Source organism: Symphalangus syndactylus, chromosome 21, assembly GCF_028878055.3.
Source record: "Symphalangus syndactylus isolate Jambi chromosome 21, NHGRI_mSymSyn1-v2.1_pri, whole genome shotgun sequence".
NCBI lineage: Eukaryota > Metazoa > Chordata > Mammalia > Primates > Hylobatidae > Symphalangus > Symphalangus syndactylus.
Window position 1 is genome coordinate 56,015,875 of NC_072443.2, and position 16,847 is coordinate 56,032,721.

A 16,847-nucleotide genomic window follows, 5' to 3' on the forward strand; every position below is an offset into this window, starting at 1 on the left:
CCGTCGGGACTTGGCGGAGTGCGCCTGCGCACGACCGGCTGGCGGGTGTTCTCTGCGCCAGTTCTGCCACTGCGGAGTATGAGGCGGAGGCTGCGTGTGCTCTTTGCTGCTCTCTGCAGGATTGTACGGAACCCAGAACGATCCTGCAAGACGCATTTTACAGATGAGATGCAGTTACCCGTCAAATGTCACATAGTCACGTGGGAGGTGGAAGAGACCTAGAGTCTTCGGCCCTCGGAGGATGGGATGTTTGAGGCGACAGGCAGGACTTTATTAAATGGCCCTGAGGAAACTGATCTCATCTTTCTCAATGTAGAAAGGATCACAGCAGCGCACCTGTATACGCTGCAGCATGCGGGGAACTTGCAAGGACGTTTCCTCTGGCAGACGCCTGGCGAGAAGCCTCTGTGTGCCCAGACTGCCTGTGCAGTTAAGGGACAATAGGCGGCAGGTCCACCTGCTCTGCATCCCCATTCCCCCTCCCCCCCACTGGCTGTGTGAGCTTGAATGACTCACAACCTTTCTGAGCTTGAGTTTACTGAAAAATGGGCTATCAGAATTATGGGAGATGAGCAAAACTAGAGTGCAATAGGAAGTGCAAGTTTCTCCTGACCTGGTTATTTTAAAGCAGGCCTGTGGGGAGTCCAATATATACCTTCCCAAATATGAATCACAGGAGTTCCACCGCACAGACTAGGCAGGAGGCAAAGGAGGGTGGCAAGGAAGAGTGGCAAATACTGCTGGAGAGATTCATGGTGCTAGATGTGATGATGGATGTTGAATTTTGGACCTTTGCCAATGTTCTTGCCTCCATTCCTTCATGCATGCTGTTGTCTCTATGTTCCCTCCCCTCTGTTAGCTGCAGTAATTCCTGGTCAGCCTTTAGGTCTCAGCTCAAATATCACCTCTTCCGGAGACTTCTTGCCTCCCCAGACCTGCTTGGGTGACTTGCCTCTGTGTTCTGCAGTAGTCTGGCATGGCATGTGGTGTCCCTGTTTTTCTGGCCCTTTTTATTTTTTGAGATGGAGCCTGGCTCTGTCGTCCAGGCTGGAGCGCAGTGGCACCATCTCAGCTCACTTACCTCACTGCAACCTCTGCCTCCCAGGTTCAAGTGATTCTCCTGCCTCAGCCTCCCGAGTAGCTGAGATTACGGGCGCCTGCCACCATGCCCGGCTGATTGTTATATTTTTAGTAGAGGCGGGGTTTCACCACGTTGGCCAGGTTGGTCTCAAACTCCTGACCTCAAGCGATCCTCCGGCCTCGGCCTCCCAAAGTGCTGGGATTACAGGCGTGAGCCACTGCATTCTGTCTGGCCCTTTTTGAACTGCACTGTGGGCTTGCTCTTGGTAGAGTGAGATCATGTCGCAGCATTCAGTGGGTCCTCTGCTGCAAGGACCTTAACTGCTAGGCTAGGGAGTTCAGGCTTTAGATAAACCAAAATCAAAGAGCTTTGTGGTAAGAATGTTGCAAAAGAAAGGGAGAAAATTGGCAAGAATCACAGGACATGGTAACAGGATGGATTGGGCAGGGGAGAGACAGCTGAAGAGAGGCTGTAATATCCGACCAGAACATGCCAATTTAAGAAATACTGGTTTTAGAATTAGAGGGCTTTAACAATGAAAGGGATTCAGAGGTTGTCCAGTTAAACTTCCTTATTTAACTGATAAGAAAACAGTTCCAGTGGCACTGTGAGTTGTCAGAGATAACCCAGCAGGTCTGAGGTGGGGCTGAGACTAGAAGCAGGTCTCTTAAATCCCATCCCAGCTCGTGGAAGGATTTGGGGTTTGCTGATAATGGGATCTCAAATTCCCCTCCCAAAAACATAAAAAAAGAAATTAGAAAAAGAAAAAAAAATCTGGAAATTTTAAAAAAGAAAGAAATTTTCCCCAAGACTTTCTCAAGTGCATTTTAAACCCTTTGATATGGTTATTTTCAAACATACAACACAAAAGTAGAGAAAACAGTCCAATAAATCATCACTTCTGGCCGGGCACGGTGGCTCATGCCTATAATCCCAGCACTTTGGGAGGCTGAGGCGGGTGGATCACCTGAGTTTGGGAGTTCGAGACCAGCCTGACCAACATGGAGAAACCCCGTCTCTACTAAAAATACAAAATTAGCTGGACGTGGTGGTGCGTGCCTATAATCCCAGCTACTCTGGAGGCTGAGGCAAGAGAATCGCTTGAACCCGGGAGGTGGAGGTTGTGGTGAGTCGGGATTGCGCCATTGCCCTCCAACCTAGGCAACAAGAGTGAAACTCCGTCTCAAAAATAAAAAATCACTTCCACAACCTTCAACCTTTGGTATCTCATTTCTTTTGCATTCTCGATATACACACTTTTATCTCCTTGCTGGAGTATTTTAAAACAATCCCAGACATGATATAACTTCATCCATGATATTTCAGTAGGTATCTCTAATAGATAAGGACTTAATTTTATTACAATACATCTGCATATATATATATATATACATATATATATATATATATATACACACACACGTATCAACTGTGTTGTTCATTCTCATTATTTGAGGTAATTCTGTTCTATAAAGTTGCCACAAACACTGAATTAGTAAATACTGAACCATGTTTCCAGGAGAAATACAAGGTTAGGTGCCTGTGAGTCTCTGGTCACAACATTTTCATCAACTGGTCAATACATAACCTCACTTCATGTGTTTCTGTTTAAAGACACCTTATATAATTTGATTCATCAACATTGAACTCGCAGCCAACAGCACTATAACTCCTGCCTAAAGGAGGCTTATCTAACACACCTATTTTCTCCAATAAGGCACATTTCTTGTGTGGGGAACACGAGACAGCACTTCGGCACTCCACTTGGGGCCATTTTAAACAGTTAAATCACCAGCAAAAAGCACAAAAATGTGAAAAACATGGCACAAACTAGAGCTCAAAAAAGCGTACTTATTTATGGTATGAGAGCTGAAACAAGAAGGCAGAGTCTCCTTGTTCAACTTCAGATGGGAATGTGCACACTGAGTGACTCAAATTTTTTGGTGTTCTGTGCATGCACATATCTGCAGATGACTGTGACAGTGAAGTATTGATTGTGATGTTACAAATAAGTTTTAGCAACTAGGTGAGTTTGTAAATACAGAATCCAAGAGTAGGGAGGATGGACTATATCAACATATCCCCAGTATCACTAGCACATCTAATACAATGAACAGTTACCGGTGAAATGTGCCACAGAACCCCCAAGTAATATTTGGGATATACTTAAGAAAAAAGTTTATCTGAAATTCAAGTTAATCTGGGTGACTTACATTTTATCTGGCCACCCTAGTGACAATTTACTGGGCATTTACTATGTGCCAGCCACTTTTGCATCCATGATCTTATTTAATTCTCGTTAACAGGGTTGTGAGATTGGTGTTCTTACCTCTGTTCTGCAGCCAAGGTTACCGCACATGCCCATAGTGTCATTGCTAGGAAGTAGTGAAGGCCAGATGAGGATATGGATCTACAGGGCTTATGTTCTTTTAATCTGTCATGCTGGATACAGGAGGGCAGTGCATTAACAAAACACGACAGGCCAGGCAATGTGGCTTATGCCTGTAATCCCAGAACTCTGGGAGGCTGAGGTGGGTGGATCACCTGAGGTCGGGAGTTCAAGGCCAGCCTGGCCAACATGGCAAAACCCCGTCTCTACTAAAAAAAAATATAAAAATTAGTTGGGCATGGTGACGCGCCTGTAATCCCAGCTATTCGGGAAGCTGAGACAGGAGAATCACTTGAACCCAGGAGGCAGAGATTACAGTGAGCGGAGATCGCACCACTACACTCCAGACTGGGCAACAGAGTGACACTGTCTCAAAAAAAAAAAAAAACCAAAGAAACAAAACAAACAAAAACCACACAACATTCAATACTGAAATATAAAAAATAACTAACAGTAAGTGTCGGTGGGAGGTCAGGGAAGACCAGGATAGGTTTAAGAGCCTGGGAGGCTTCCAGGAAGAGGTGGCATATGAGCTGCCCCTGGAAGGGAGGTTAGCCTTAGGAGGAGGAGAGGAGGAGGGCAGGTGGCTGTCTAAGGCACAGGGCAGGCCCACGTGCAAGGCTGAATGGTTCCGGAGCCAGGGAGGAGCTGGGCCTGGCTGGGGCAGGAGGTTGGAGCTGTGATAAGGTCCGATAGGTAGGGCGGGGACCGATTGTGGAGGCGCTTAAATTCCAGGCTTGGCTTTTGGACTTTACCCCGCAGACAATGGGGAGCCACCAGCGTTTCTGAGCAGGGCAGGGCAGCCCCAGCTCTCGCCCCATTGTTTTTCTGAAACAGCATTGAACCCTGTAGTATTTCAGAGAGTCCACCAGATGGAGACATTTCAGCAAATTTAAACCACCTAGTGTCTGACGAACACTGCTTTACAGGGACCCTACTAAGCTGTAACTTTTTTTTTTTTTTTTTTTTTTGAGTCGGAGTCTGGCTCTGTCGCCCAGGCTGGAGTGCAGTGGCGCAATCTCGGCTCACTGCAAGCTCCGCCTCCCGGGTTCACGCCATTCTCCTGCCTCAGCCTCTCCGAGTAGCTGGGACTACAGGGGCCCGCCACCGTGCCCGCCACCACGCCCGGCTAATTTTTTGTTGTATTTTTAGTAGAGACGGGGTTTCACAGTGGTCTCGATCTCCTGACCTCGTGATCCGCCCGCCTCGGCCTCCCAAAGTGCTGGGATTACAAGCGTGAGCCACCGCGCCCGGCCAGCTCTAACTTTTTACTCAGCACCCTCAACAGAAAATGCAAGGGCTGTGAAACAAAAATCAAATCAGAGACATAGTCCAGCTTCACCCTGCTGGTGAGAGAAAGCCTCCGCTAATTTCACCATGTTGAAAGAGAGATTGAGCCTCAGCAGCTCTTTGAGGTCACTGATATTATCCCATTTACAGATGAGGAAGCTGAGATTCTGCAGCGTACATTTATGCCATTATTTACCACACTAACACCAGGCTGTGGGATAGAGTTGACACTGTGTGTGAAGGGACGGGCTGGTCAAGTCCCCAAGGCATTGCGTTGCTGTGTGGGCTCTAAGGGCCAAGAGTCCCTTGTGCAAAGGGTTAAGGATTACCTGAGATCCAGAAAGATCTGTAGCACTGATGATGAGAGCTACCTGGATTCCTACCATCTGCACTAATCCAGGTGTTTTTTAAAGACAGACCCACTTAATTCTCTCCAGCAACCTGGTGAGTTAATGATCATCATACTCTTTTTATAGGTAGGAAAACAGATTCAGAGAGGTGAGATGAGTGGCCCAAGGTCACATGGGGAGTAAACATCAGAGCAGGAGGCAGGCTCGGTGGCTCAGGCCTGTAATCCCAGAACTTTGGGAGGCTGAGGTGGGTGGATCACCTGAGGTCAGGAGTTCAAGACCAGCTTGGCCAAAATGGCGAAAACCCATCTCTACTAAAAATACAAAAATTAGCCGGGTGTGGTGGTGTGTGCCTGTAATCCCAGCTACTTGGGAGGCTGAGGCAGGAGAATCGCTTGAACCTGGGAGGCAGAGGTTGCAATGAGCTGAGATCTTGCCACTGCACTCCAACCTGGGCGACAGAGTGAGACTCCAGCTCAAAAAAAAAAAAAAAAAAAAACCCCAAGAAAACAAAAAAATAAAACGAAAACATCAGAGGGTGGACTAGATTTCATACTCCTACTCCTGCCCTGTTTCTTCCCATGAACAATCAAACAAACTCCACTTCTGCGTAAATTTCCTAGAGAAACTTGGGCACCTGTGCCCAAAGAAACAAATACAAAGATTTTTATTAAAGCATTATGATTTTTTTTTTAAAGGAGACAACCTTTAGCCAGGCATGGTGGTGCACGCCTGTGGTCCCAGATACTCAGGAGGCTGAGGCAGGAGGATGGTTTGAGGCCAGGAGTTCAAGACTGCAGTGAGCCATGATCACTCCACTGCACTCCAGCTGGGGTGACAGAACAAGACCTTGTCTCGAAAAAAGAAAAAAAAAAAAAGACAACGTAAATGTTCATCCCTAGAGAAGTGGATATGTAAAATGTGGTATAAAATGTTCACACAGTGGAATGCTATGTAGCAATGCAGCAGCTGAAAGGAGTGAGCAAATTCTTTGTTTTTTGGGGGGGACAGGGTCTGGCTCTGTCACCCAGGCTAGAATGCAATGGAGTGATCACAGCTCGCTGCAGCCTTAAACTCTTGGCCTCAAGCCATCCTCCTGTCTCAGCCTCCTGGGTAGCTGGAACTACATGCCTGTGCCACCACACCTAGCTAATTTAAAAAATTTTTGTAGAGACAGGATCTCACTATGTTGCCCAGGCTGGAGCTCTTTTATAGACAGTATATATTAACATAGGTAGATTTCAAAAACATAACATTTGTTGATAAAGGCAAGATGTACACCAGTGTGAATCATATGATACCATTTATGTAAATTAAGACATAAATCAATATCAAACGCTAAATGTATGGATAGGTATGTTAAAATATTGGAAAATAATGAGAAGGACATACACCAAATTCATTAGTTATCTGTGGGACTTGGGTAGTAGATAAAGGGACTTCGGCTTTGTCTCTATTGTGTTATTTCCTAAAGAGAATAAAAAACAATTAGAAGCAAATATGGGTGGTGGGATTATAGGTGATTGTTAAATGATTGTTGTATTCATTTGTATATTTTAATATTTGTGCAAAAAGATGCTTCAAGCAAACAAATAAGTACAAAGCTAGGAAATAACAAAACCAAAGTAATTTTGCTATTTAAGATCTACAGTTTGAAGATGGAGGTAGCCAGTACTCCGGGAGAGCCTCAAGGAGGCTGGGGAAGGAGGTCAGGAGCCCACAGGTGCTAACCCTGCAAAGCCCAGGCCTGGGATTTGTTGTTGTGGCAATGTGGCATGGTAGGGTCCCATTCGCCAGCATTTCCAGGGTAAGAACCCAGTCCTGGCATTCCACAAATGATCCCACTACCCTGCGACTGCTGTCCCTGCCAGAGACAAGTGTGCGCCAGGTGAGGATCACTTCAAGGAGGAAACAGAGGACCGAGGAGCAGGTGCAGGGGCCCTGGGGAAAATGTGGCTCCTCCTGTGGGAGCACCCAGGGTAGCTGGCAGTGGCCACACCTTCTAGTTTCTCACCCTTTTCCCCTTCTTTTTTGTCATTTTCTCTAAGCTCATGGTCACATAGACCATTTCTTAATGTGTGTTCTTGACAGACCACGCCCACTTTCTGGCACCAGGTGCTCCAACTGGAATAAAAAGGCAGTCCTCACTTTGCCAGCCTCCCAGAGCTGTGCTGACCAGCATGTGAATCACGAGCCTTAGTGTTCTTTGGAAACTGTTCCTCACTACCAAGTGATAAAGGATCATTGCTTCTCCTCTTTCCTCCCTTCCTTTCCATTTGTCATAGTACACAAAATAATACGAGTACACATTGAGCCTAGAGTTTAACTTTCATCGGCCTGTTTTCCCACTCTTCGATTCCTCACCACGCCTCTGTTAGTAAATATTTTTATTTTCCCCATTTTAAAGATGAGGAAAGTGAGACTCGGAGAAGTTAAATAATTTACCCAAGGTAACCCAGCTAAGAGTGACAACAGGGGGATTTAAACCCATGTCCTCCAACACAACAGGCCCTTTTTGCCTATGTTGATGCATTTTATGTATGATGTATTTTATGATCTCATATCTTATCGAAAAAGAAGGTACAGACAACCTTTAGTGTTATGTTTCCTCTCTTTCTTTCTCTCTCAAAATAACATAAAAATCTTCTTTGTTGAAAGTGGTTTTTGTCTTGCATGTGACCCCCCTGTAGATCCCCACCTCTGAGCTCAGAATTTTAATTTCCTGGGTGGCTGAAAAACTCTGGTCTCCTCACAAAAGAGATGGAAGAAGAGGCCGAACATGGCCCACACGTGGCTTTCCTGCTTGCCTGGGTACATCTGCCTCAGATGTCAAAAGGCCTGAATTCCAGGCAAACTAGGAATAATGCCCCAGTCATCAAATTTGAAACCAAAACTCAGCAAAGACATATATTTGCTGCCAGACAGCAAATAACTTTTTCTTTTCTTTCTCATTTTTTTTTCACCCAAACAAAACATCCTCTTATGAAATATGTCCAATTTGCAATATTTACTTTCCCTTTATTTAATAACAGGAAAGGGTTTGCTGGACTTTTGTTGATTTTTGCATTTCTTATTAAAATTCTTAAGGGGGTTTTGGGGGAACTTAATCAGCAAAAAGGAGGAGGAAAAAAAATCTCATGTGCATTCCACAGGACTTATTAATGGAGGAAGCTTGCTGTTTGTTTAAGAGCATTTTCTGATGGGAGAAGGCAAATCCTCACGTGTTCCAGAGCCTTCCTCTGACTCTTCCTTTTCTGTGCTTCCTTCTTGACTGTCTCCAGAGCATTTCTGAATCCCTTGTTCTAAACCTTCTGCCCAAGAAGATGGAGCAGAGTTTATGCCCCACTGCCGGGCTGGAGGGAAGCTCACATTCACTGAGTACCCAGCGCAGTTGCTCTACCCTCGACCTCAGTTTACCTCACACCAGCCCTCAGAGGGGGCTGTTATGGGGACATGTGGCAGATGAGGAAACTGAGGCTTACAGCATGGAGTCCCTTGTCCAATCTCCCTTTCCTTATAGCTTATACTCCTTGGGACTAAAAAGAAAGGATTCCTAGTATTCAGAGTCCTATATCCAAGGGAGTCCTCACAGCAACTTTCTGAGATAGCTACACAATCTCCAATTTTCAAGGCTCAGAGAGGTGAAGAGACTTGTAAGGGTCACACATCTACAGAGCACAGAGCAGGGATCTGAGCTATGCTCTGCCTGACTGTCACATCCATGTTTATTTCCCTTCCCCAGGGGACTCGTGGGGGCCAAGAGCAGCATGATGTTTCCTGTAATGGAATACACTCCCCTAAAAGGTCTTGGTCCTGCCCTCCTTGGTTCCAGAACTAGACCGCAAGTAACTCCAAGGACTTTGTCTTTATATTTTCATTTTACCAGAAATACTTATAGTTATCTACATTACTATTAGTATATACATTATACTATCATCGTAGTATGTACATTTCTAGAATAGGGCCTCGTATGGGTTAAGTCTTAATAAATAGCATTGCAGGATAGTCAAGTCCCAATGTTCTCCTTCTGCAGACAAGGAAACCGAGGTCTAGAGAGAAGAAGGAATTTACCTGAGGAGCCAGAAGACTGGAATGAGAATCCACGTCTCTTGATTCCCTCCATGTGGTGCTTCCCCCAGCGTGTCTGCTCAGTGACCTGCTCATCCATTCAGTTCCTACATGCCAGCTTTACACTGGAGGGTTGGGACACCCAAGCAAACCCAAGGCGATATTTGATGGCAAAGCTCTCACAGTCTAGCAGGGGAGGAAGCTCTGGAAAGTTGGACTCTCAAGTAGTGTGGCCAATGCTAACTGACGGACGCCCAGGAGGAGGAGGCTGAGGAAAGACTTCTTGGAGGAGTGGATTTTTGCTGGGTCTTGGAGAATGGGGAGGAACTGACCAAGTCAGAGAGGGCACCCCAGGCAGAGGGACCTACCTAAGCAGAGGCCCAGAGGTGCGGACACACACGGCATATCCAGGAACCATCAGGCAGCCTGCCTGGGAGAAGCAAGCCTGGAAAGGAAAGTGGGAGCCTGGCTGTGAAAGGGCCTCAGATGCTGTCCTTAGGGGCTTGGGTCTTATCCCAAGGGCGGTAGGGCCACAGGGAAGGGTGGAAGGAGGGAAAGTCTCAGCCAGATTTGGTTTTGGAAGATGGCTCTGGAGGACTGGGGGCTGAGAAGCTGCAGGGAGGAAGCTGCTGCCTACTCCAGGGGAGAGGTGCTGGGCCTTGTGCGCCTACAGTCTTTTCTACTCCTCCCTTCCTTGAGTGAAGGCTTGCCTGTCCTTCAAGCTCAATCTCCTGCTCCAGGAGCCTTCCCTGACCATGCATCTACCCTCCCCCAGAGCCCCTCTGTCTGATTCCTCTCTTTTTTCTTGGGGTTACACCATTTAGCATCTTCCTTTGCCTTCTCAAAGTCCTTGGTAGCAACAGATCTTAGCCTTTCGGAGGTCAGAGACTCCTATGAGGGTCTAGGGAGAGGCTTGATTCTCACTCCAGAAAAATACTCAAGTATATAAATGCTCCAAATATGGACTGCATTGTGGAGTTTGGCAGACCCCCTGGAGTTGCTCTGGAAGAGGGAAGGGGACAATTCCCAGACAACCAGGGAGGCAGACATCCCAAAAGGTGTGAGTTACCCCTTGCAAACCCCTGAGGAATGGGTAGGCAGTCTAAGGAGGCAAGGGATTAGGAATGAAGATTGACATTGGGCGCGTTGGCTCACGCCTGTAATCCCAGCACTTTGGGAGGCCGAAGTGGGTGGATTGTTTGAGCCCAGGAGTTCAAGACCTGCCTGGGCAACACAGCAAAATCTCTTCTCTAAAAAAAAATACAAAAATTAGCTGGGCGTGGTGGTGCAGGCCTGTAGTCCCAGCTACTTGGGAGGCTGAGGTGGGAGGGTTGCTTGAGCCTGCAAGGTCGAGGCTGCAGTGAGCCATGATGATGGTACCATTGAACTCCAGCCTCGGTGACAGAGCAAGACCCTGTCTCAAAAATATATATATATTAAAAAAGGAATGAAGATTGCCCTCTGAGAGTTCAAGTATACAACCCAGAGGGGACCTTAGGCCAGAGAGAGCCCTAAATGGATGCAGTGGAGTTTCTAAAGAAAGCATATACATGTCCTTCTGCAGAAAGCTTGGGTAGCCAGGGAGGCAGAGGGAAGAGGAGGAAAAAGAGGACCCAGGCCAAGGATTTGGGGGAGCCTCGTGGTAGGTCTAGCTTGCCCCGATGCTGCTAAACACTGGAGTCCCATAACTGACCCCTCCCTTCTCATTCTGTGCTCACCAAGCACCATTCTGATTTGAACTTGGCTTTCTGCGGAGTGTGCCTGCAGGGAGCTGATGTGTTGGCTGGAGGACACGTGTATCCGGTCCCTTTGGCAGTTACATTTCTCGTTGTAAATTAGTAAATTGGGAACAGACAATTCACAGAAGAAGCAATTCAAATGACTAATAAGCGTATGAAAAAAAAGTTCATCCTCACCAGTATTCAAAGAAATGTAAATTCAAACCAAAACCGAGATTGTTTCCAACCTATTAAATTAGAAAGGATTTCTTTTTTTAAGTTAATACAGATTGCTGGGAAAGGTGTGGCACAAGGGCACCCAGGGGGTTCTGCTGAGGGGCATGCGACCTGCTGGGGTGGGTAACACTGGGGCCTATTGTGGATGTTCTTTCAAGTCCTGCAAAATCAATCCAGGCAATCTCATCTGCCTGAAGCAACGGATGGAGGAGTCTTTCAAGAATCTGTTCGACAAATGTTTGCTGAGCACCCATGACGTGCCGTGCTTACAAGACACCATCTGGGTAGGGGCCACATAGAAATCCTTATCCCAAATGCCAGATGGTCTCAGACCACGAGGGAGGCTGGAGGCCACTTAATGGGTGGGCTGGAAGAGGAGAAGAAGTGGAAGGGAATGTGAAGGGGAGAAGAATCAGCTACAGGCCATCTCTTCCCTGCAGCCCCACACCCTTCTCCTGCTACTTCGGAAACTTGTCAGACTTGATCAAGCTGAGGCTCAGGTGCTCTTGTTGGAACCCCAGGAACCTCCTAGAGCCAAGGTCTCCAATCTGGGTCCCAGAGAGACTGACCTCATTGGTCTCAGATGGGCCTAGCCACAGCATGTTTAAAAAGCATCTCGGGTATTTCGAATGTGCAGTCTGGGTAGAGAACTACTGAGAAAGTGGAAAATAAGAAACTCAGTCCAAGGTGGTGGTTAAGAGCACAGGCTTTGGGGCTACATGGACCTGATTCAAGTGCCAGCTTGGTCACTCACTACCTGGGTCTCCTCTGGCAAGACACAAACGCTTCTCCTATTCTAGCTTTGGTTTTTTCTCTGCAAGACAAACATCAAACGTCTGTCCCATGTTGTCGTGGTGAGGGTTAAATGAGGCAAGGCGTGTGAAGTGCTCAGCACAATGCTGGATGATATTCATGATTACGACAATTCTGGTCAGCCAGATACTATCACACACGAAGTCCCAGCAGGAACAAGGGGCTCTAGGCTCTGAAGGTTTCAGAAAACGACAAAGAAGGAAAACTCAGTTGAAACAGTCATGGCTGTCAGCTTAATCTTTTCTGTGAGTTGGGAGCAGATCCCCATGGAGCCTACTTGAGCTCCAGGAATTCTTGTTCTAGCTGACCGTGCAGATGAGGAAATGATGAATGATTCTATCGAGAGAATCATTCCTATAGGCAGGGGTAGTGCTGAACGGCATCAGAACTATGCTGATTTTTCAATGCCAGGATGTACTGGCCACTCTTCTGTGAAGACAGCAGTTAAGAGGCTGGGTTGGGCGGGGGGCCTTCAGACCCAGTTCTACCGGATTCCACCACTGACTAGCTGTGTGACCTTGGACAAGTGACTTTGCCTCTCTGAGCCTCATCAGTTTATTTGTCTCTAACATGGGAATTCAACTGGTTCCTGCCACAGCTGGCCCGTGGGAGGACTTGTGGGTAATGCTGGTAAATTCTGAGACCGGGATCTGGCTTGTGTTAAGGCCTGGAGGAATGGCCTCTACATGGGCCCCCTGAGCCAGGAACAGCCCTTCCCACCAGTTTCGTTCCCTTATGGTGCTTACCCCCAACACATGGGTCCTGGAGGTGTGACTGCTGATGTGTGTGTCCCGTGGAGTGCTGGGAGCTGATTCTTCCATTTCCTTAGGGCCCTTGGTTTACTGTATCACATTTGACCGCCGCTCAGAGGGACACGTATGAAACTGAACTGACCCCTTTCCTTTCACAGGTAAGAAACCCGAGGCTCCCAGAAGGATGATGATGGAGGCCGCTGAGGTCCCACACTCAGTGGGTACTAGAAGCATGGTCTCCCCTCTCCTCGCCAGCCACCTTACTCTAGCCCTGGTGCTGGGAAAGAATTCTCAAAGGAACACACACAGGGAATGGAGGGAAGAGGAGTGACCTCCAACTGCCTCCTTGGGCAGTGAACTTGAATGAGTGGGGTTGAGGAGGAAAAGGAGATTGCAGACACCCGGGGGACTCCCGCCAGAAGTGGGCGAGGCTGTGCAGGTGGCTGGAGGACTGGGGTGAGTGAGCGGAGTGGGAGGCCGGGCGGGTAAAATTCGAGTTATTACGGGCAGGATGACTCATCTGTGCCAACAGGCTGGTGAGACATAGAGAAACCCCAGGCACAGGAAGATGAAATGGGATAACGTGTTTGAAGGTTCTTTGAAAACAGTAAATCAACCTAACAGCAGGGGCGCTAAGACAGCTGGATTCAAAGCCTGCTTCTGGAACGCCCCTAGGACCTTGGGCAGCGGCTTATCCTCTTGGAACTTCGGTTGCTCATCTGAAAGGTGGGGGTGGGGGTGGGGGTGGTAGCAGCCTCAGCAGGAGTGATGTGGATAGAGTGGGTGGCACAGTCCTGGCATACGCAATGCCTATCAGCCACAACGATGGAGAGGAAGAAACTGGGCCCTCCCAGACGCCCTTCCTCACTGTGTCTTCCCGTCCAATTCTTACCCATCCTTCAGCCTCGCCTGATTCCCTTAGGCAGGAAAGCCCTCTCTCTTCTCTGCACTTTCATGACAGCCTTTCGATAGCTCTTATCAGACGAGGCCTGGCATTCATTACTCTTTCAGGAGGGACGTCATCCAGTGGCCTGGGGGTCTGCAGGGCGGGGCCTGGGCCTTATTCATCTCTGTGCCTTGACTTTCTCCCGAGAGTCATCATTGAACACTTGTTGAATGTCCAGAAGAGGCAGAAACAGCAGCGGGTGGTAGCTTTCTGGGCCTTGCTATCAGAAAAGAGTATGTTATTTGAGCTAATGAAGTAAAGAGGAGAAAGGAATTTGTAAATGCATTTTTTAAAGCTCTACCAAGTTCTTTTTTTTTTCCTTGAGATGGAGTCTCGCTCTGTCACCCAGGCTGAAGTGCAGTGGCATGATCTTGGCTCATGGCAACCTCTACCTCCCAGGTTCATGTGCTTCTCCTGCCTCAGCCTTCCTAGTAGCTGGGATTACAGGAGCACACCATCATGCCTGGCTGAATTTTGTATTTTTAGTAGAGATGGGGTTTTGCCATATTGGCCAGGCTGGTCTTGAACTCCTGACCTGAGGTGATCCGCTCACCTTGGCCTCCCAAAGTGTGGGGATTACAGGTGTGAGCCACCGAGCCTGGCCTAACCAAGTTCTTTTGATGAGTACTATTTAATTCACCTTTTTTTTTTTTTTTTTTTTTTTTTTTTTAATGAATGGAGTCTCCTCTTTGCTTTTGTCTTTGGGCTCTGCTACGGATTAATGAATGAGAATGTCCCATATAGCCCACAGGATGATAAATCCACCTGGAATGTTTGTGAAAGAGCTGGGCAGGGAAAGTTGGTCCAATTGTAGAAAGCCCTATCACCAGCCATCAGCCAAGACAAAATAGATAAAGAGAAAAAGCATCCACTCTCAAGGATTAGAAAAATCGAGAGCTTGCACTTGTGGGGCTTTGTGTGACGTGATCTTCCTAAGCCACGGGTCGCTCATCTGTAAAACGGGGAAAGCAGGGCTACCCCTGCAAGGACACTGAGAGGTTTGATGATGATGTGCGTAGTACCTGGCTGGGAGTGGGTGCTCAATAACGCCAGCTACTCTTGCCATCACCACTCGGCGTGATGTGAGCTTCTTTTCTGGGCTAATTACATGAAGTTTAACATGAGCTTCTATAATAAAATGACCCATATCTATTTCTTTTTTTTCTTTTTTCTTTTCTTTTTTTTTTTTTTTTTTTTTGAGATGGAGTTTCGCACTGTCGTCCAGGCTGGAGTGCAGTGACGCCATCTCGGCTCACTGCAACCTCCGCCTCCCGGGTTCACGCCATTCTCCTGCCTCAGCCTCCCAAGTAGCTGGGATTACAGGCACCCGCCACCATGCCCAGCTAATTTTTTTGTATTTTTAGTAGAGACGGGGTTTCACTATGTTGGCCAGGCTGGTCTCAAAATCCTGACCTCGTGATCCACCCACCTCAGCCTCCCAAAGTGCTGGGATTACAGGTGTGAGCCACCGCTCCTGGCCTCCTGTATCTGTTTCTAAATGTGAGCCCAGCCCATTTGTGATCTCTTCAATGGATAAGGATTTCAGATTTGGGATTGTGATTTTGAGTGTTTCTATGAAATGGAAGGGAGATGCCAGGCAGGTGGCTCAAGCCTGTAATCCCAGCACTTTGGGAGGCCGAGGTGGGTGGATCACCTGAGGTCAGGAGTTCGAGACCAGCCTGGCCAACATGGCGAAATCCACAAAAATTAGCCAGGCATGGTGGTGGGCGCCTGTAATCCTAGCTACTTGGGAGGCTGAGGGAGGAGAATAGCTTGATCCTGGGAGGTGGAGATTGCAGTGAGCTGAGATAGTGCCACTGCACTCCAGCCTGGGTGAGAGCAAGACTCTGTCTCAAAAAAAAAAAAAAAAAAGAAAGAGAAAAGGAAAAGAAATGGGAGAGAGAGTCGGGGAGCCAAAGGAGAATCAGGCAGGAGCTCAGGGCCTGGCTGCCAGAGTTTTCTTAAATAAGAAAATCCAGGAATTAATTCAAATAGGCAGCTGAACCTATGCTTTGTCCATTATTGATGATCCCCAAAACCAACTAGTCAACCAAACAACCAAGAAATAACACCACTCATCTTATAAATATTCAGTGGGCTGCAAGGAATTTACTCCCTCTCTCTCTCCTTTCCTTTCTTTTTTCTTTTCTTCCTTCCCTCTCTCTTTCTTTCCCTCCCTCTTCCCTTCCTTCCTTTCCTTCTTCCTTGTTCCCTCCCTCCCTCCCTATCAATGTTAAATTGCTCGCCAGATACTCCTTCCTGTCTGGTAATTTCCTACATCTAGCTCTTCCCAATCTCAGGATACAAAGGCCATGGTGCTTCCCCACCCCTCCTCGCCTGTTGCTCAAGGGGCAAATGCACTGCTCCTCTGTGCTTCTGATGTGAGAGCCAGAGTGGCACCAACAGAACTGAGTGGAGAGTCTGGGGATAAAATAGTCTGGTTATGGCTGTCGGACCTGTGGATAAGCCCTGTTTCCTCCCTGCCTCTGCCCTCTCACAGTGTGGTAGGAACAAATGATGCCTCGGTCTCTGCCTCTGTGGCTCCAGTGAAGCCAACTGTGGGTCTGGACTAGGGTTCCAATCCCTGCTCCACTCCCTACAGCTGGGTGGCCTGAAGCAAGGTACACAACCATCAAATGGGTAACACTAGGACCTCCCCTTTAGGGCTGGGGCCAGGGTTAAATAAGATGCTACATACTAAGGGCTTGCACAGTGAGCACTCCATAAATGTTGTCTGCTTTTGCTGTTACGCAAAAAAGTATGTAATAGGACATCAGACTAGTCTCATACTGACAATGAACCCAATCCTAGAGTCCACTCTGCCAGTTCAAAAACAAGTTAGCCCTATTGGCCAGTGTGGCGTCATCTTATTATGTAACACCCATGACAGTGCTGGGTACAGTGGCTTCTGAGCTTCTAGAGAAGCTTAGGCCAGGTCAGGGCCTTGTCCCCTCTGCTGTGGGCTCCCAGGGGTCCCCTGCCTTGGCACAAGGCTGAACACAGCCAGCCAATCAGGTTGTGTAAATGAGTATCCTGTGTGCCCTGACAGAGCACTGGAGAAGCATACCTGGCCTGAAGGCAAAGAGATCATAAACTGTTTTCAAACGCCACTACCCAAACAAGCTCCTGCAGCCTGATTCAATCTGCAGGTTGCCAATTATGGGACTCTCCAGCTGCAAGACTGCTGGGGTTGGGCTGAATAA